The 18997-nt window shown below is 45.4% G+C and overlaps 2 long non-coding RNA genes and 1 other non-coding gene across 3 annotated transcripts; all 3 read right to left on the bottom strand.

Moving 5' to 3' along the window:
- Nucleotides 1–1646: 1646 nt before the first annotated feature.
- LOC114709160 lies at nt 1647–14923 on the bottom strand. The gene is made up of 3 exons (XR_003736891.2): nt 14731–14923; nt 14409–14486; nt 1647–2368 (listed from the first exon to the last, which is right to left on the bottom strand). It is a non-coding gene; the product is annotated as an uncharacterized LOC114709160 (long non-coding RNA).
- LOC114709727 lies at nt 2075–2206 on the bottom strand. The gene has a single exon (XR_003736969.1). It is a non-coding gene; the product is annotated as a small nucleolar RNA SNORA40 (small nucleolar RNA).
- A 243-nt stretch (nt 14924–15166) lies between the features above and the next one.
- Nucleotides 15167–18394, bottom strand: LOC114709154. Its single transcript, XR_003736890.2, has 2 exons — nt 18046–18394; nt 15167–15264 (listed from the first exon to the last, which is right to left on the bottom strand). It is a non-coding gene; the product is annotated as an uncharacterized LOC114709154 (long non-coding RNA).
- Between the last annotated feature and the right edge of the window lie 603 nt (nt 18395–18997).

The raw sequence follows: 18997 nt of genomic DNA, 5'->3' as shown, positions 1-18997 counted from the left end.
TTCCTTGGTGTTCAGATGAGGAGCAGATGTGAAAAAGCACAGCCAGTGTAGCAAAGCTTAGCCCAAGGTGAGGCAGAGGACATGGCTCGTCAGCCGTCCTCCCCAGCTGTTGGTCTCCAGGCCAGTAAGTGCTCTTCATTTTCACCTCACTTTTCTAGTTACTACCTTGCCAAGTTTCAAAGAAATATATATATGAAATGGATTACATCTGTACAAGTAGACATTTACCATACATATTGCTGAAGAAAATAAAAACCTTTGAATCCATCCCACCCAGGTGAAGGGACAGAATGTTTCCAGTGATGCTAACTGAAGCTCCATGGGTATCTCCTTTGTCTCAGTTCTCACCCTTCCTACCCTCCGCGGTAACTACAGTGTTGAAATGTGTGATGTCTCCTTTGCCCTTTATCATGTTTGTGGTGGTTTGAATAACAATGGCCCTCATAGACTCATATATTTGAATGCTTAGTCACCAGGGACTGGACCTGTTGGAAAGGATTAGAAGGGTTAGGAGGTGTGGCCTTGTTGGAGGAAGTGCGTCACTGGGGGTGGGTGCTGAGGTTCCAAGAACCCATGCCAGGCCCAGTCTCTCTGCCTGTGGGTCAGGATGTAGCTCTCAGCTACTGCTCCAGTACCACGTGTGCTGCCATGCTGCCTGCTATGATGATGATGGACTGACCTTCTGACACTTAAGCAAGCCCCCAGCTAAATGGGTTCTTCTATAAGAGCGGCCGAGGTCATGGTGTCTCTTCACAGCAATAGATCAGTGACTAAGACACATGGCAAGGAATGGCCTCAAGCATACTACACACTCATTCCCTCCAACCTTCTGAAGTTTTTCAGACTTTTGTTTTCTAATCATTTCACTGACATTTTAATCCTGTGAGTAAATGTTTTTGTACCATTCTTACGTGTGTGCTTTATATATGAGAATAATTGTTGCTAGAGTTTTCTTGCCTTGCCCACAGTCAGGACAATTCTTTGTCACCCACCAGTCCCACAGTCGCTCAGACCCAACCAAGTAAACACAGAGACTTATATTGCTTACAAACTGTATGGCCGTGGCAGGCTTCTTGCTAACCGTTCTTATATCTTAAATTAATCCATTTCCATAAATCTATACCTTGCCACTGGCTGGTGGCTTACCGGTGTCTTCACATGCTTCTTGCCATGGCGGCGGCTGGCAGTGTCTCTCTGCCTCAGCCTTCCACTTCCCAGAATTCTCCTCTCTCCTTGTCCCACCTACTTCCTCTGCACTCTTTGCCTGGCCACCTACTTCCTGCCTGGCCACTGGCCAATCAGTGTTTTATTCATTGACCAATCAGAGCAATTTGACATACAGACCATCCCACAGCAAATAATACTATTTTTATCACTTTCAGACCATTTTTGTTTGTTTGTTTGTTTGTTTTCTGGGGTTTCTTTTGTGGGTGTATGCCTTGTGGATACTACCTCACTCATTAAGAATGGATACTGCAGATGGATCTCTGTGAGTTCAAGGTCAGCCTGGTCTACAGAGCGAGATCCAGGACAGGCACAAAGCTACACAGGGGAACCCTGTCTCGAAAAACCAAAAAAAAAAAAAAAAAAGAATGGATATTGTAACCGAACTTATATTTTATAGGGTATACTTAAGTATACTTAACAAGTGCTTCTCATGGGCAGTGAGGGGGTTCAACAAGCAAAGGTGCCTGTCACCAAGCCTGATGACCTGAGTTCAAGCCCTGGGACCCACTAGCTCCCTCAGGTTGTCCTCTCACTCCACACGCATGCCACACCACATGCCACCTGACAATAAACAAACAAATAAATGTAGTCTTAAAAAACTACATTTTCACTCATACTCTTTATTCTTTGTATATGGTAGAGCTCCATTTTATTTTTTCCATGTTCAAGGAAACTAGCTTTCCAGGACCACTCAAGATAGCCACTGTCCCCTATAACCACCTCCAGCATCCGGTGTACAGGTGTGGTCTGTTCTGCATTCTCTCATCTGTTCTATTGTGTGCTAGTCTATCCCTGCACTAATAACAAAGCTGTCATTTCTATTGCTTCATGCAGTTCTTTTCATCATCATATTCCTTCTTGTATGTACCCAAACGCACACAGAACAATAAATCCTGGGTTACAAAAGAGTGTTTGTTTAGCACTGTCTTTTAAAGTCTTTGTCCACTAGCTGGACAAAAAGAAAAGCCACACAATTGCTACTAATAGCGAGTCTTGATACTTAGCAGGCTGAGCCTCTTTTCCTCTCCAGAAGCATCGTGTCTATCCTTTGCTCTTGGCTCTTCCCTGTTCATTTTTGTCCTGGTTAGTCAGATTCCAAAAAAGAACATCATGTGTCAACAGCAAGGGCAGGGATGAGCACCTACAGACAAAGCAATGACGGTGAGACCAGGCAGGGGTCGGCGAGGGGCAGGGTGTGTGTCAGAGGCCAGGCATGTCTGAAGTCTGGGGCCCAGGGCCTCTGGCACCAGAATACGGCAGCCCTTTACAGAGACACTCAGCCAGTGTCCATGCGTGTGGCCGTCTCCACTTGTCAGTGATGATGCATCCATCATCACACAGGCAGCAGGCCTTGCGTGCGAGCCTCCGATGGGGAGATTTGTCAAGGGGCAGAACCACTCGCTCCGAAAGAGAAAAACTCAAATAACTCAATTGTTGGATTCAGCTCGGGGATAAGGAGATCAGTGAAAAGAAAAACCAAAGCCAGAGTTTGAAGTTCAGACTCATAGGGAGCAATTATCCCTGGGAAGGGACAAACCTAGTTGAATCAATAGCTCCAGCACATCACTCCCCAAGAGGTCCCAGGAGCAGTCCATGTCACTGGGGTTTATTCTCTTTAGTTAAGGTAACGATTATTGAGCATTTACTGTGAACTGAGCTCTCTCCTAAGCATGTTGTGTGTATACCTAATTTAAGGAACCCTCAAAATCCAAAGTAACTCCAAGTATGAGTCCAATCAATAACTGAGCAGTTGGCATTTTCCTTTGAGGAAGAGACAGCTGAGCAAAGTTGGGGGATTCCCTTTGTTTACAGAGCTCTGAGAATCAAATCTCAAACTGGGCTTTGGGACTTTTTCCTAGTGGATCTTACTTATTTAACCCAAATGGAAAAGATGCAAACCAGGAGTTATCAGGTTATGACTGATATGCCCATTGAAAACATGGGCAGACAAGACGCTGACTGTATCCTCCGTGGAGACGGGCAGGAAGAAAGGAGGTGCAGGAAGATGGATATCCTAAAACACAAAGCCTAGGGTACCCATTGTGTGCTCTGTTGAGGCCGAATAAACAAAGACTTGCCCCCCGCCCCCTCTGAGCCAGGAAGTCCTTGGTATCAGATGCCAAGTATTGGCATCAAGGATTTTCCAACAAGGAAGGCAGCCGCCTGAAATCCTTTGTGGAACAAGACAGGTTATAAATAGACCTATAAATTTTTTTTAAGCAGAAGGCAACAGGCTTAGCAGAGCTATTCCTCCCCTTTGGTCCTCCTCCCTGCATCGCCTTGCCTATTAAATCCCTGCTACCAGGCAGAGCCATCTGCCTACTAGCCAATCCGCTGCTGCAGCCTCGGGAGAGCCGGGGTGGAAGCTGGCTTCTATGACAACCTCAGGTTGGTGACCTTGCTTGTGGAAGAGAGTAAATCTTCCTAAGTTACCCCCGGCTAATTGGGCAGGAGGTAAAGGAGACAAGAACGTTGTATCCTCTCTAACTGGCTGGCTGGAGCATTAATCCATCCCCTGCAGAGGCAGCCTTGGCTTAGCAACAGACTAAAGAGAAAGGCTGTGTACTGAGACCTGTTCCGGGGGTGTCTGTGTGTGCGAGGGCAGGGGTGGGCGCCTTTCAGCTCTTCTGGCAGATGCAGAGGCATCTGGGCATGCAGATTTAGAATTATTTAGGCTATGGTGTCTCAGACTTTGCTGGGCTCCGAACCACCTGGAGGCTTGTGAAATCACAGGTTTCTGGGGTTCACTCTCAGTGTTTCTGATCTGTTGGAACTAAGGCAGGGCCTAAGAACTTGCATTTCTCATAAGTCACCGGGTGACATTGATATTGTCCGTTTCAGAAGGACACTTTGAAAACCTTTAGTTTAGCTTAACTTCCCAATTTCTACAAATGAGGAAAATGAACCCCAAAAGTGAATGAAAAGACATGTCTAGGGGTCCCAAACTGGTAACTGGCTTCAGCCAGCCCAGCCCAGAGATACCTGGACTCATGTTGTGGGATCTCTTCTACAACTTCAGGCTGGCACGAGACCAGAATTAAAATAGCAAGGTGCTATTTTAATCATAAATGTTACCCTTTATGACTGAAGATGACCATCTCATATGCTGGCTCCTCTTCCTCTGCCTTCCCAACATAGCCCGCTCTGCTGGCTGAGTACATAAATAGCCCCATCTGGTCCTCCATCCGCTAGCCAATGGGGCTAAGAGTCCAAGAGCGTTGCCTTGGCTGAGTGTCCACTCCTAAGAGCCGAGCCTTGCATCTGCTTTGCTGCCCTGCTGTCCTCGTTGGGGAACTGGAGATCTGAGATCTGAGGGCTGCGTTGACTACTGAGTAATACCCACTGGTCCTGCGCTGTAACTCTTTCTACAGCCCCCATGTTTACTGAAAGCTTTGGCCTTCGTGTCTGACATTTCACTTTATTGCCCTACCTTTCTTAAAGCTGGAATTCTACTTTGAATGGTCATCCATGGGGGTGGGGCTGGGGTGGGTGAGGGTGAGGGTTGGCTAGAGGGGGTGGGCTGGGGGGAGTGGCTGGCGATAGTGAACTTTTCTCTTGGTCTCATGCCTGGGTTGGAACATTTACCTACCCTCAAACCTGATGGCTATGTCCTGCATCTGGCAAGCAAACTTCTACATGACATCTGTCTACCTAGTGGATTCCTGAGGCCCTAACTGCCTCTTAATTCCCTTGGGCTGTGCTCTGCCAACCAAACTGGAAAGCTCAGACTCAGCCTGGCATGGAATCCAAGGTGAGTGTGGCCTTACGCTGCCTGCCTGCCTGTCACTGTCACTTCCAGGACTGGTTTCTACAGTGGAGCAAGTCCCAGCCCCATCACACCAACACCACATCCTCTACTTCTTTTTGCCCGGGAGATCCGGCACAGTGGCTTCCTCTAGAGGCCAGTGCTTCAGGTGGTTCTCCTCAGTGGGGAGAAGGAATAAACGAGATCTGTCAACAGCAATGCCTTGCACGGCTCCCTTGATTTGGAAGACGGTGATCCAGAACAAGACGGAGTCAGCTAAATCATTCTGTATTAAGAACTGGCTGGGCTGGCAATATGACTCAGCAGACAAAAGCTCTTGCCACTCAAGCCTGATGATCTGAGTTCAATACTACAGTGGAAGGGAGAATTAACTCCAGAAAGTTGCACCCACCCCCTGACTTACACACACACACACACTCTGACACATGTACACCTGCACTTATTTACACACACACACACACACACACACACACACACACACACACACGAATAATGATAAGTAAAACTTTAAAGAAAGAACTGGTTGATGACTGGAGGTGATGGAGAAAATCCAAGCGAGGGTCCTGGGGAAGTTTAGAGTAGCCTGAGTGGCACAGAGGAGGGAAAGTATTGAAGAAGAGATTCCTTCCATAGAGTGGTCAGAGGACTTCCCCTGCCTGTTCAGTTTGTCTGCTGTGAGACAACTTGGCTTCCCCTTGCTCCAAATATTGATATCCCTGTGCAGCTGTTGTGGTGACATGGATGTGGGAGAGGAGGACGATATACACCGAAAGTGTGACCTGCTCCAGCTCACATCTGCTGAGACCTGTGCACAGCTCACAACATGACGTCTCAGCTCTAGCCGGGCATGTGCTGCCGGGTGCTGGACATCAGAAGAGTCAGCAGTACTTAACGGTGGTGCTGGGAGACACAGGAAGGGAGCACCCAAAGGAGCATGATGCAGGCCAGGACATGGAACTTATCCCTGCTTGCGAGGCATACCGGAAGCTTCGAAAGCAGCTTTGAGATGATGCTGAGAAGTCTGAGATTCACCGCCATGTGGAATGTTCCTTTACACTGTGTGACTGTGTCACTGTGACTGGTTTAATAAAGAGTGAAACAGCCAGTGACGAGGTGGGTTTTGGGGGGTGGAGAGAACGCGAGGGAGAAGAAGGGTGGAGTCTCAGGAGTCGCGAGCCAGACCCAAAGAAAGAACACAGGAAGTTCGCAGATGAGGTAAATGAGCCCCAGGCAGCACACAGAATAACAGAAATGGGCTAATTTAAGTTATAAGAGCTAGCTAGAAACAAGCCTAAGCTACCTGCTGATCATTTATAATTAACATTAAGTCTCTGTGTGGTTATTTGGGAGTGGATACAAAGAAAATCTACCTAGACTGTCACTCTGGCTATTTGAGGGAACTGGTCTGATCTGAGACACAGTAGATTCTCTTCAACTTGGGACCAATTACCTTGGAATCTGCTCCCTGATGAGAGATTTAGGGGAAAATAAGCATTTTTCTTATCAACGAAGAAATGAATAAGGAGCAGAATCATGGGGAAAGGGAGAAGGTGGGGGCTTTATAAATGAGCCATTCGATACTGTTCGCATACCAGCAAGGTGTGTACTGTCCTAGAAGAAAAACTGTAATCAGCCTATCGTTTTCAGGGATTTACAATTTTAAAGAGGAAAAAAATAAACCCTCAATCCTTTTTATTTAAGTTGTATTTAAGGACCATTCCAAATGCCTTCCCGACCCCGTCCCCTCCTCCCAGATTTCACCCCATCATTTCTCCCAAGTAGACTTTTCATGGTGTAGAGAGAGTGGGGAAAGACAGGCTGCCACTTCTAAAAGGCTCCCCAAAGTGTCGTGGAATGGGATTATTTTCTTTCTCCTTGCCAAATAAGTGTCAGTTGTCAGGGCTGGATGGATGGCTGGCATATTGCAGTGGGAATGCAAAGGACCCCGAGAGAGGCCTCCTGCCAAGCTGCTCCCTCCCTTCATTTGTTACCAGGCCAAGAGCTGCTGGAAAGTGTCTCTCGGAGCACACCTTGGTCCTTCCCCTGAGAAAGCCAAACTTGGAAGTGACTAGCAGGTCTAATTGCACCTCTGTTGGAATCCAGATTTTGAAAGGAGTCAAAGGGATGTCTGGAAGCCTCTGTCTGGAGAGCACTTGATGGATTAAATCCAAGCCTCACATGGACCCAAGAAGCTGTCAGGGTGCCTGGGCAATGCAGAGCTGATCTGGACAATGCATTCCAGATGGTTTGCCTGCCTTCTTTGGATTTGGGGCCAGTTGGAGCTCCCGGGCGGTCTCCCAAGGTAGCCTCCCAGAGGGCTCAGGGCAGCTGTCCAGATGGGAGGGGCCAGGCTAAGGATCGTTGTGGCCAGCTCAGAACTAGAGGGAAGGGCCTCCTCCTTTGTACTGAGCATCTGGATATCATTTTTCAAGCTATTAAAAACACTAACTCTTCTCTGCTACATGTAGCAAATTCAGGGTTTTTTTTGGGGGGGGGTTGTTTTTTGTTTGTTTGTTTGTTTTTGATATTTCATTGTTGTTGTTGTTGTTGGTGGTGGTGGTGATGGTGATGGTGTGTGTGTGTGTGTGTGTGTGTGTGTGTGTGTGTGTGTGTGTTTAAGCGCTTGCGGGACAATTTCAGGCCAAGCAGTTGCACCCAAATAGATTCACCCAAATAATTTGGGGCTATATGCTATGGTGAGGCTCAGAGAAGGGGCCCCAAACCTCTCTAGTAGACAGCTAGTCACCATCCCCCAAACCTCTCTAGTAGACAGCTAGTCAGCATCCCTCAAACCTCTCTAGTAGACAGCTAGTCACCATCCCCCAAGCCTCTCTAGTAGACAGCTAGTCAGCATCCCTCAAACCTCTCTAGTAGACAGTTAGTCACCATCCCCCAAACCTCCCAGCTCTATCCTCCAGCAATGGTGCTGTCAATTACAGAGACTCCCGGGCAATGGCAGGACTCTGCAATGTATTTTCCTGTTCAGTTTAGCTTTGTTTTGTCTTGTGTAAACACATAAGGCAGATGTGGAAGATCTTCTCCCCTGGTGAAGGCCTGCTGACTAGGTTATAGAAAATAAGCATGAGACAGAAACAAAGAGAAGGAGCAGATGAACGAGCCACTTGGAAACGCAGTGACTTCTGCACTGTGCGTCCCCCAGCTGTGGTGGGAGTCTCGACGGTGAAGCCCAGGCCCGTTCTGCCCAAGGTCCTGTCACTACCACTTGGCTGGCTGATACTGAATAATATTTAGTGCATAAATGTGTACTGTACACATATCACGATACAGAATAGCTCATAACAAACACATTTGAACATGTAGCGACAAACGCCTAGGCAGCATATACCCACATTCCTAACTCCTTAATCTATGTGTGCAGAAGTCACAAGAAAGCATGGGTATTCTTACTACTTAAGAGACCAATGATTACCCCAGGCTTCCTGGATGCCTCAACACGCAAATCTATAACCTTGAGGCTCAGAGCCTCACCTGTTTCGGCAAAGGCTTTCCTGGGCTTCCAAATGGCTCCTTCAATTCTCTGCTGTCATCAACCCTGATCCGTCCAGTGCAGCTGTGATGTGAAATACCAATCAAGTTCAAGTTCAACACTGAACTCTGTTCCTGTCCACTTGCAGTCAGAGATAAGGTCTAACCTCTGTCTTCCTCTACTGTGACAGAGCATTGGCAGACTCTCACAGACCACAAACAGGACTTTTCTGAGACTCATCCACTTGTGGCAGCAGAAACACATCCCCAGCACCCACCAGTCCTTCTGAAATAACGCTGTGGTAAGCACGCCAAGACGTAGCAGGTATTCTTCCCCCTCTAGATTTAAAGGAAGGCATCTTCGTATTGTTGTGCAGAGCAGGAGACTGATATAGAAACTAATTTTCCTGGGCTGATGTCCCTTTTGTCACCTGAGTTTTTTCCAAGGGACTCAGACAAAGGCTCTCTTGCTTTAAATTTTCCTTTCTCTTACTCCCCACCCTCTGTGTCTCCACTGCACCTGGTCAGGGCTGGATGAAGGAGTTCAAGATCCCCAGACCCCTGAGATCATTACCAAACAAACCCCCGAGGTCATCACCAAATCACCTTGCCTAGTGAGCAGAGGCTGTAGGCATCGACAATCTCAAAAATACATCTCTGCCCAGTTCCAAATTCCATACCCACCATCTACATTTTCCCGAATCTTCCCACAAGCTCTACCTTAGATGGAAAGTCAAGTATTTGCTTAGAAAGAAAATGCCTGAGCCCACACTTAGGTCAGAAGGTGGGGGTCCTAATGTCTCTGTGTCCCAGGGGTTTAGCCCGCCTTTTCCGGGACAACTCACTGTGCTAGAGGTAACAGACTCATTTCGTCACTGAGCTGACAGACATCGTGACTTGGACGAAAAGTGTCAAGGAAAACTCCCCAGAAGGCTGATGCTCATCCCTGTGGTTTGGGGGATAGTGCCATGTTGATGGATCTGCCCACCTGGTAGCCTGATCCTACCCACAGAGCCTAAACACTAAAAGAAACCACAGCCTCTGGGACCCGAACTTGAGATGTCTCAACAGGCATCTAACTTGACCTGAGTAGGCAAGTTTAGCAGAAATTGCTAAACCAACTCTTGTCTGGGAAACACAGGGCTTGTTCTGGTCGAAGCCTCACTGGAATCCAAGAGCAGAGGAAATGAGTTGAAAAGAGCAAGCTTCATTCATCCAGGAAGCTGTGGTAGAGGCACACCCATCCTGCCTGGAGACTGGATGCCAAAGCAGCTTGGCTCCAGGTAAGTTACTGGCAAGGCAAGAAGTGTTTCTTCCTGTCCTGCACCCTCCCTGGAGCAGAGGGGCCGGCCAGCTGAGGAACTGCAGGCACACCAGAAAGCTTTTGCTCTCTGAGAATGTCCCTGGGGTTCAGATCCCACCTAATCTCCTACTTCCAGGAGGCTTCAAACCTTGGCTTTCCTTAGGATGCCACGATGAGCCTTCTTCCATTTGATATTACACACTTCGCTTGCATGCCTCCATCTCCGAGACCAGCAGATGCACGGTGAACCCAGAGGATCACAATTTGCACTTTCCCCTAGCTTCTCTGGCCAGTTCTGAAGAAGCATACATTACTGAGCAAGAAGCACTAGAGAAAGATGCTCCTGTCTGCGGCTACCAAGTGTACACAGCTTAACTACTCCATAGCTGCTTCGGGCTAGGGAAGAGCACAGACATTTTTCCTTTGCCTTTCCTTCTTGTTGTTCGCCGTGTCCTTGTGACTTAGGACCATGTAGGGACAGTCAATTCCCTCCACGAGACAGCTGGGAACAATGTGGCTTCCTAGTGAATGACCAAGAGAGTCCAGCGGAATGAAGACAAAGCGGAGGCCTAGGTTCCTGATTTCCATCGTAGGGTTCCTTTGAGGTATCTTCATTATTCTATTCCTCCAGTGCCGAAGCTAAAATTTAAAGTCTCCACTCCGTGACACGGATGAAGCAGGCCACTCGCCTTATCTCTCACAGGCCACCCACACAAGCCATCTGTCTAAGCACACCAAAATAGCGCTGTCATCTCCAGCTCTGCACCTTCTTCGCTCCTGCCCCAGTGCTTGGTTGAAGCGCCCTCCCCCAGTTCTCGGCGGCGTAAGGAAATTTAATCATCCTTTAATCCTGAGCTCAACTGGCTTCGATAGTGCCTTCCTGACTAGTGCAGCAGGAAGTCATTTATCTAGCTCAGGATACGGTTTATATATCTAAAAGAGTAACTGTGACTTCCTCGGGTTCTGCCTTGCAGATCAGTGTTTTGCAGGTGAACTTTATCTTCCCAAGGAAAGTATGAGCCTGAAGAAGACATAAAGAAGTGTTTCGTGCATCTTAAAGTCCCCTATAATCTTGCATCTGATCAGAGCTTAACATTTTGAAGCAGTGAGTGAAACACATGGAAGGTAAATGGCCCCTTCAAAAGTCCATGGCGCTGAAACTTGAATTTACAGCTCCAGAACTCATCTCCACATTATTTCTCCCAAGCCACACTGTCAACCCTGCAGTTGCCACTACAGGTAGCCTCCCCAGGGACCCAGGACAGCTGAACATAGGCTATTCTACAGGGCCCAACTTAATCCAATGTAGACTGTGCCGTTAGAAAGAGTAGTTCAAATTGTTGGGCTTGAACAGCTGAACTTCCTGTGTTGTCGGCTGCCATGATGTGGGTAGCTCCCCCCCAGTGCTCCTTCCTCCTTTCCTAAGCCTGACTTGACTGTGAGCTTGAAGAGTCTGAGATTACATAGAACGGCCATAAAGTACCTTCAAGGACAACGCTAAGAACATAATGAGAGAGTGGACTAGCATTATAGTCTCTAAATCTTCTAGTCGGTCTTTTTATAAGCACTACCTGCCCTCACTGGGCTAGATGACGTGGTTACAGAAATACCCTCTGTACCCTCATGAAGCACCAGTCCAGTGACTGAGCATCCATGGACACAGCAGATAACTTAAGTAAAAAAAATGATCTCAAAATTACAGACTAGTTTTTCTCCCTGTTCTTTTTGTTTTACCTGAAGAGTTAAATGAAGCGGGGTACTATGCTATCATTCTGTAAAACCAGTAGGCACTGACTCTGTATACTATATAGGAAGTCAACCTGGAGACGAAAGCTAATAAGATGGAGGCAGGTAAGCATGCTAGGTACCTCTCAGGTGGTTGCTCCGGGTGGCCACAGCAGTCTGAGGTGCCCAATGAGCTTCTCAAGGAGCAAGAACATGTCAATCACCTGCTTCCAAAGAAGGCTAAGTATGTGGTTAACTGCAGAGACTTTGTTCGGCTCAGCAGAAATAGACCCAGTTTGTTCAAACCAACAGAGAACACACCGAGCCTATTCTCATTCCCTGTACTGACTAAGATAACTTTAAATAAATAATAAATACATGCCTCAAGAGTTTGAAGCAATACCTTACCAGCCTAAGACAGCTGTCGGTCCAGCCTTGTTTGTCTGTGTCGGTTTGCCTACATCTCCCTACTCCCCCCAACCCCCCCCCCCCCCAAAAGAACCACTCCCTGCACAGTAGCACAAGCCACAGTAGAACCTGGAAGTTTCAACCCAGTCTCATATCCCATACAATAACATCACATTGCTGATAGCAATGTATCTCATGTGTTTATTTATTAATGACAATTGTTTGCATTCCTCAAATACCTTACTCATCCAGATTTAAGTATTAGGAGGTTAGATCAACATCAGTATTTAGAAGATGGTCTTTCTCTAAAGCATGAAAAGGGATTCCACAAAACAACGCCCCAATGCCTACCTCCCATCAAGTGCTGTGCTTGGGTCTCACTGTATGAGATCCTCAATGGTTTGTTCATTTAGAAGACTACTCTGATAGACAAGGAAATGTCTGGCGGAAGGAAGAAAGCGATGAGTACATCACTTCACAAAGCACATCAGCTTCACAAAGCATAGACACATGCTAACCAGCTCTGATTTCCCTAAGAGCTCATTGTGAGAGCTTTATCCCTGCAGCATTTATTTTGTTTGCCTCTGATGCTTGTGGGTATGGTGTATTTATAACTCTGCAGCATGTATTTATAACTTAAGAGTAAAGTAGAAGGTCTTTGTATGTTCTAAAATTACTTCTTTCGAAGTTCAAGGGCTCTTTCCTTCAGTTTTCCCGTTGGAGAATCTGGTAAGCCATTCCTGATGGCACATTTTCAAAGAATGTAACTGGGCTCCTGGTCCATCTTCCTTCCATAATGCTCTCCCCTACAGTAAACACTTCATTCTCAGGTCATTTTGACCTGAGTCAAAGCCTCAAGTCATCATGAGGCTTTTCCAGACCACTTCTAGATTTTTACAATTTCAGTGATGTTTTGTTGCTAGGAACGTAGGTGATAAGCATGTAAGATGTGGACTGCCATGATTCTAAGTGTCTTCATGTTAATGTTGACATAAATTTCTAGACTTCAGTATCTCACACAACCTTATATCATCACTGTGCATTTTTATCCAGATATTCCCGTACCATGTGATGCTTCTTATCTCAAAATCAAACCATGAATGCAGAACAAACATCCGGCTGGCACATTCCTTCGAGAAGCTCTGTCCACTGCTCCCTTCTCTTCTCTGAGTTTGGTTTTCTGTATGCGATCCACTTGCTCACCCGGAAACAAAAACTAGCAAACCCAACCATGCAAACAAGTAAGCAATGAACTCTCCCCACCCCTCAAGTCATCTCCTTAACAGTTCAACCACTTCGCTGGATCCCAGTCTTTGTTATAGCCTGCTAAAGCTCCCTCCCATCCCTCCCCCACACTGGGTCTGTCTAAATGCAGGACAGGGGAAACGTCCCCTCCCCCCAGCTAAAGTGTAACTAACTAATGGAGGAATAGACAGGCCTCTTAAGCTAAATAAATTCTAGCAATTACAGGTGTCTTCAAGTGAAGAACTTAAATATACAGCTTTTGACATTTCATATGTCATAAAAGCCAGTTGAAAGATTTGCATTTAGGGACTAATTCCTCTGAAACTAGACCTCACAGTATTGTATATGACTTACCATGGTACTTGTGAATAGGAAGTACATAGTAAATACCCAGTGGTCTTTACTCTGATAACCCCATGAGAAATATCCCACCATCTTCTGGGTCATACTTTATGTAGATTCCTGATAGGTGGAAGCTTGGATAATTTTATGGATTTTTTAATGAATGGATGGAAACCACATGGTGGACTTAGAAGGAATGGAACAGAGTGTATGGTTTTTAGGAGGTAATAATCTTTGGGGACTATTAATGATCTCGATGGTCTGTGGGTGAGTAGTCTATAAAATTCATATCGATTTAACAGTGCTATAGATTTAGTTGTTATTGACTTCTAGAAATAGCTATTTCTATTATTCTTTAATGGGTCTTTGTAAAATACAACATTTTCATTAAGAAAAACTTTAAACGAAGAAAGAAAATTGTGCTCAGCAGGGCCTTTGATCTTACACTGAATTGATCAGTTCCACATAATCTTAATCTAGTCTGGAGGTTCATCATCAGCCTAGAAGTACTAAAAGAAAGAGTTTCTTCTGAGTTTTTGTCTGAAGGCTCCAAGTGACAGGTACAGCGCCAAGTGGGATGTGTGGAGAGGGAGGTGGGATTCCCTCCCCAACGTGATCAGGCCATGCACCGCGTTCAGTGAGTTGGGAGTAAACGTGAAATTCACAAAAACAAATGTTGACACAAACGTACAAAGCCTGTTGAATCTAATGTTCTAAAACATGTAATTAGCCAACAAGCAGACTTGATCCACACCCCAATTTGGAAGAAAAAGTCAAATATAGACTGTTTTGTTTTTTTCTACAAGATGATTCTGAGTCAATTGCTAGTTTCAGAGGCCTTGGGTATATTCATATGGTATACAGATAAAGTAAATATAAAGTCTGAAAATGTCAAAAGTTCCTTACCGTTAACAAGAAGCTTGTTGAAATAGAGGGGTAATAAAAACAGCTGTCCTTTTCAGATGACTTGGTTTCTTAAGGAATCTGAAGAAACACAGACATGTGACCTGTGGTTTGAGAAATGCCCAAATAAACTTCTCCAGCATGTTTGGATTCAAACTTGGCCTACAGCAATCTGCATTTTCTGCTTCAAATATGGATAATGGAAAGATTCATATGCATCTGTCTCCTGCCTGGGTCTCCAAAAGTCAGCATGTTTTCCTGTCCTCCAGCTGCATTGGCTCAGGGCAGCCTATAAGAGTTTGCCAAAGTCCACACCCTCATTTACCAAGCTCTTTGGTACCTGTTCCCAGACTTTGCTTCAGAAGGAGAATGCATAGGCTATACAACTTCTTCCAGGAATGCTCAGCAATTCCCCTTTGCTGTTTAGAAACAGAAAGTCTCTATTAATTTAAATAAAATGCCCACATAGAGCATATTGTTTAAGTTGAGAATGGCCCCTATAGGCTCCTATACTTGAATGTTTGGTTTCCAGTTGAAGGACTATTTAGGAAGGATTAGGAGGTGTAGCCTTGTTAGAAGAGGTGTGTCACTGAGGGTGGGCTATGAGGTTTCAAAGCCCATGCCAGGCCCAGTCTCTACCTCTCCAGCACCATTCCTGCCTGCATGTAGCCATGTTCCTTGCTGTGATGATAATGGATTGACTCTCTGAATCTCTGAACTGTAAGCAAGCCCCCAATTAAATGCTCTTTTTGATCATTTGCTTTGGTCATGATTTCTCTTCATAGCAATATCATCCTCCAAATATCATCCTCCAAGAAATTCAGCAACATCTATCAACTTCTTAAAGTCAAAGAAGGTTCTGGAAAGAGAGCAGAGAAGGAGCATTACTTGAAATTTGCCTTGACACAAACAGTAATTAGATAAGAAAGACCAAAACTCTTGGTAAGATTTATGATAAAAATATAGATGTGGTGATATTTTATTTGTATACCCCAACAAAGCTTACCTGGGGATCAGAGGAAAAAGCCAGCCACTATATTAAACATAGACGGCAGGCAGTGGTAGCACACACTTTTAATCCCAGCATTGGGAAGGTAGAGATCCATCCGGATCTCTGTGAGTTTAAGGCCACTCTGGGAACAGAGCCAGGTGTGGTAGCACATGCCTTTAATCCCATAGAGGTCTGGAGGTCTGGACAGGCAGAAAGAGGAAGTGATGTAGCTGGGTGGAGAGAGGAAGTAAGATGGCAGGGCACAGAAAGGTATATAGGCGTGAGTATACAAGAAGTAGCGCTCTCTTGGGCTGAGGAGTTCCTAGAGGTAAGACGTGGCTGGCTTGCCCTCTGATCTTTCAGCTTTCACCCCAGTATCTGGCTCCGGGTTTTTTTTATTAATAAGACTGTTTAGCAATCGTCTTACAACAGATCGTGGGACTGGAGAGATGGTTTAGTGTTTGAGAACACTTGCTGCTCTTGCAGAGGATCCTTGTTCAGTTCCCAGCACCCACACTGGGGAGAAGGGATCACAGCCACCTTTGACTCCAGCTCAGGGAGATCTGATACCTTCTGGCCTCCACAGGCACCCATGCACATGTACATACACACAGAGAGAGAGAGAGAGAGATGTACACAAATAAATGATAAAAATAAATCATCTGTATATACATATATATTTTATAACATTAGCATAGACTTCAAAACATTAGCAGAAGGGAGAGGCACAGAGCTGTACAGGAAGAAGCCACATGGAAGAAGGATGGATCTAGTGGAAGAGGAACAGGAAAGCCCCAAGTGGCCAAGACAGTTGCTGGGGAACATGGACCAACATGGTAACAGCAGCTGGATGTGGAGGGATTTTGATGTTTTTCTGGTGGGTGAGAGCATGGAGCCCACAGTGATAACGGAGGGGTGAAGCGGTCTCTAGTCCCTAAGGACTCTTGAAACTGAGAGGCCAGCACTCCCCATTAGGGAAGCAGAACTAAATCCGAAGTGGATTGTGGCAGCAGAGATGAAGGAAGAGAAGCCAGGGCAAAGAACAGAGCCGGGAAACCTCAGGCCTGCAAACACCACACACACTACAGGGCAGGACCCTGTGAAGTCAGCTTTTCTGACTTCAGAGCCACACCTTTCAACTAAAGCATGTCTTCTGCTAAAGGGTCAAGACGAGTTTTACATAGAAATAAATAGCAGAAAAGGATCAGGGTCAAGTTGCATAAAAGCTTATTCATAAAGAGAGAATAGGGAGCTAAATAAGGTTAAGTCCTCACACAAGATCAAAACCATAACCTACCATTTCAAAACAGAAGTGAAAAGCATTAGGAAAGTTATACACACATGAAAGGCGAATATAAACACAATCTGAAAACTTACAAAGGATGGGATAGACCTTGGGAAAGAACTCAAGAATTAAAGGAAATTTTTAGTTCAGAAATAAAACTGAAAAGGAACACAAGAGCAAATAAACACAACTCACACATTAGGTACACAAAGGTAAAAGAAAAGGAAAATTTAAAAAATGAAAATAGAGATTCAAAAGAGGGCTGGAAAGGTAACTCCGAGGTTCAGAGCACTGGCTGCTCTTCCAGAGGACCCGAGTTCCCTTCCCAGCAGCCACATCAGGCAGCTCACATCTGGCTGTAACTTCAGCTCCAGGGGCTCTCCCACGCTCTACTGTCCTCTGCACACATGTGGCATAGCCCCACGCAGCCACTCACACATACACATAAACAACAAATAAGTTTAAAAACTCTGTTTTAAAAGATGTAAAAGAAATTAGCAACTACTGGTGAGAGGAATAAATCTAACATATAACTATGGGAGTCCCGAAAGTATAAAACCACAGAAAGTGCGCAGTATAAACATTCTTTGCCACTCCCCCCCCACCCCCATGCTTCACGCGTACTTGTTTTGAGCCAAGGGTCTCTCACTCTAGCCTGAAATTCACTATGTAGCCCAGGCTGCTGCAGTATTCCTGCTTTAGCCTCAAGCATGCTGAGATTATAGGTATGAACTTTTATACCTGGGTTCAGGGCATTTCTTTAAAAATATCCAAGAACCTTCATACTGAATCAAAAAAAAGGTGGGGGGTGGGGCAGAGAGATGGCTCAGTGGCTGTTCTTCCAGAGGACATTGGTTTCATTCCCAGCACCTATGTGGCAGCTCACAACTCTATAGCTCCAGTCCCATGGTAACCGACTCTCTCTTCTGGCCTCCAAAGGCACCAGGCACACACATGGAGCACAGAACATGCCGGGGGAAACACCCCACCCCATAAAATTTTAAAACGAAAAATGACATATTTAGGAGCTGGGGATGTGCTCCGTGGTAGAGCACATGCTTATTGAATTCAGTTGTCGGCATCAAAATTCAGTGAGCAACGGGACACCTGTGTTTAGGAAGAACACAGAATAGGATATTGACTTAGAATGATGAACCAAGACATGCTCACATGGCTGGGAACTTTTAGGCGGGCTTGTGAAGACTGAACCTCGGAGCCAGGGAAAGAAAATTAATTAGCTTAGTTTCAGGTGCTTCAGAATGTTTGAGATAAGTGGAGTAACAATTTCCAGGGTCTTAAGAAAACAAAAGCTGAGAGTTTTATATGCAGAAAATCTGCCAGACACAAAGGACAATGACACTTACCAATATGTAAGATTCAGGGAGTTGAGTTCCCATGAGTCTTCCTGTGGACATGTCAGAAACACAAAGTCAAAATAACCAGATATAGCAACTCCAAGGCTAAGAGGGAATATTTAATATATGACCACTTGTAGAATTAAGATTAAGTGAAGGATGATAGGGAGCATGTTTTGTGTACACTGGCTGTATACTCAGACAATGTAGATATAGGAAAATACTACTTTGGAAAAATAAAGGTAAATACAGACAGCAAGCGGAAAGAGTGTGACATCTACCCATCCACTTGATTGCAGAAATGATAGCATTGTTATTCTGAGCCGTTTGTGAAAACCTAGTAGTTTTTTAATTTGAATTGGAATATCAGAATGAACTATTTTATTTATTTATTTATTTATTTATTTATTTATTTATTTTTGGGTTTTTCAAGACCAGGTTTCTCTGTGTAGCCCTGGCTGTCCTGGAACTCACTTTGTAGACCAGGCTGGCCTCAAACTTAGAGCTCCACTTATCTCTGCCTCCCAAGTGCTTAGATTAAAGGTGAGCACCACCACTCCTGGAGGAGTTATTTGGTCTTTAAAAATAGGTATTTACAGTGTGACACGTTTGTCGTACTCGACAGATTCGGTTTTGAGCAACTGTACAATGATTTCAAGCGCACATACAGAAAACCAGGGTATTGTGTTGATTGGGAAATATGATTCCAGATTCCAGGTCTGTAGTGTGAGAGGTCGAAGGTGATCCTAAAACCGAGTCATATCAGATAGTGAGGAGGCCATCGAGAATGCTGGGTCATCTCAAAAGGATTCAAGGGCCAGTGGAAGAGACTAAGCCAGACATGAGACACGCCAATCTGCAGGTGGTTTGGAAGCCATAAAACATGTCAAATGCATGTGTGAACACGTGCATATACGTAAAGTTCAAGACAAATAAACCAAGTTAGCTTTGAGCAGTGAAA

This window comes from Peromyscus leucopus, chromosome 22 (genome assembly GCF_004664715.2).
Source record: "Peromyscus leucopus breed LL Stock chromosome 22, UCI_PerLeu_2.1, whole genome shotgun sequence".
Classification (NCBI taxonomy): Eukaryota; Metazoa; Chordata; class Mammalia; order Rodentia; family Cricetidae; genus Peromyscus; species Peromyscus leucopus.
Note: the sequence above shows the minus strand (reverse complement) of the source record. Positions and strands in the feature narration are given on the sequence as shown.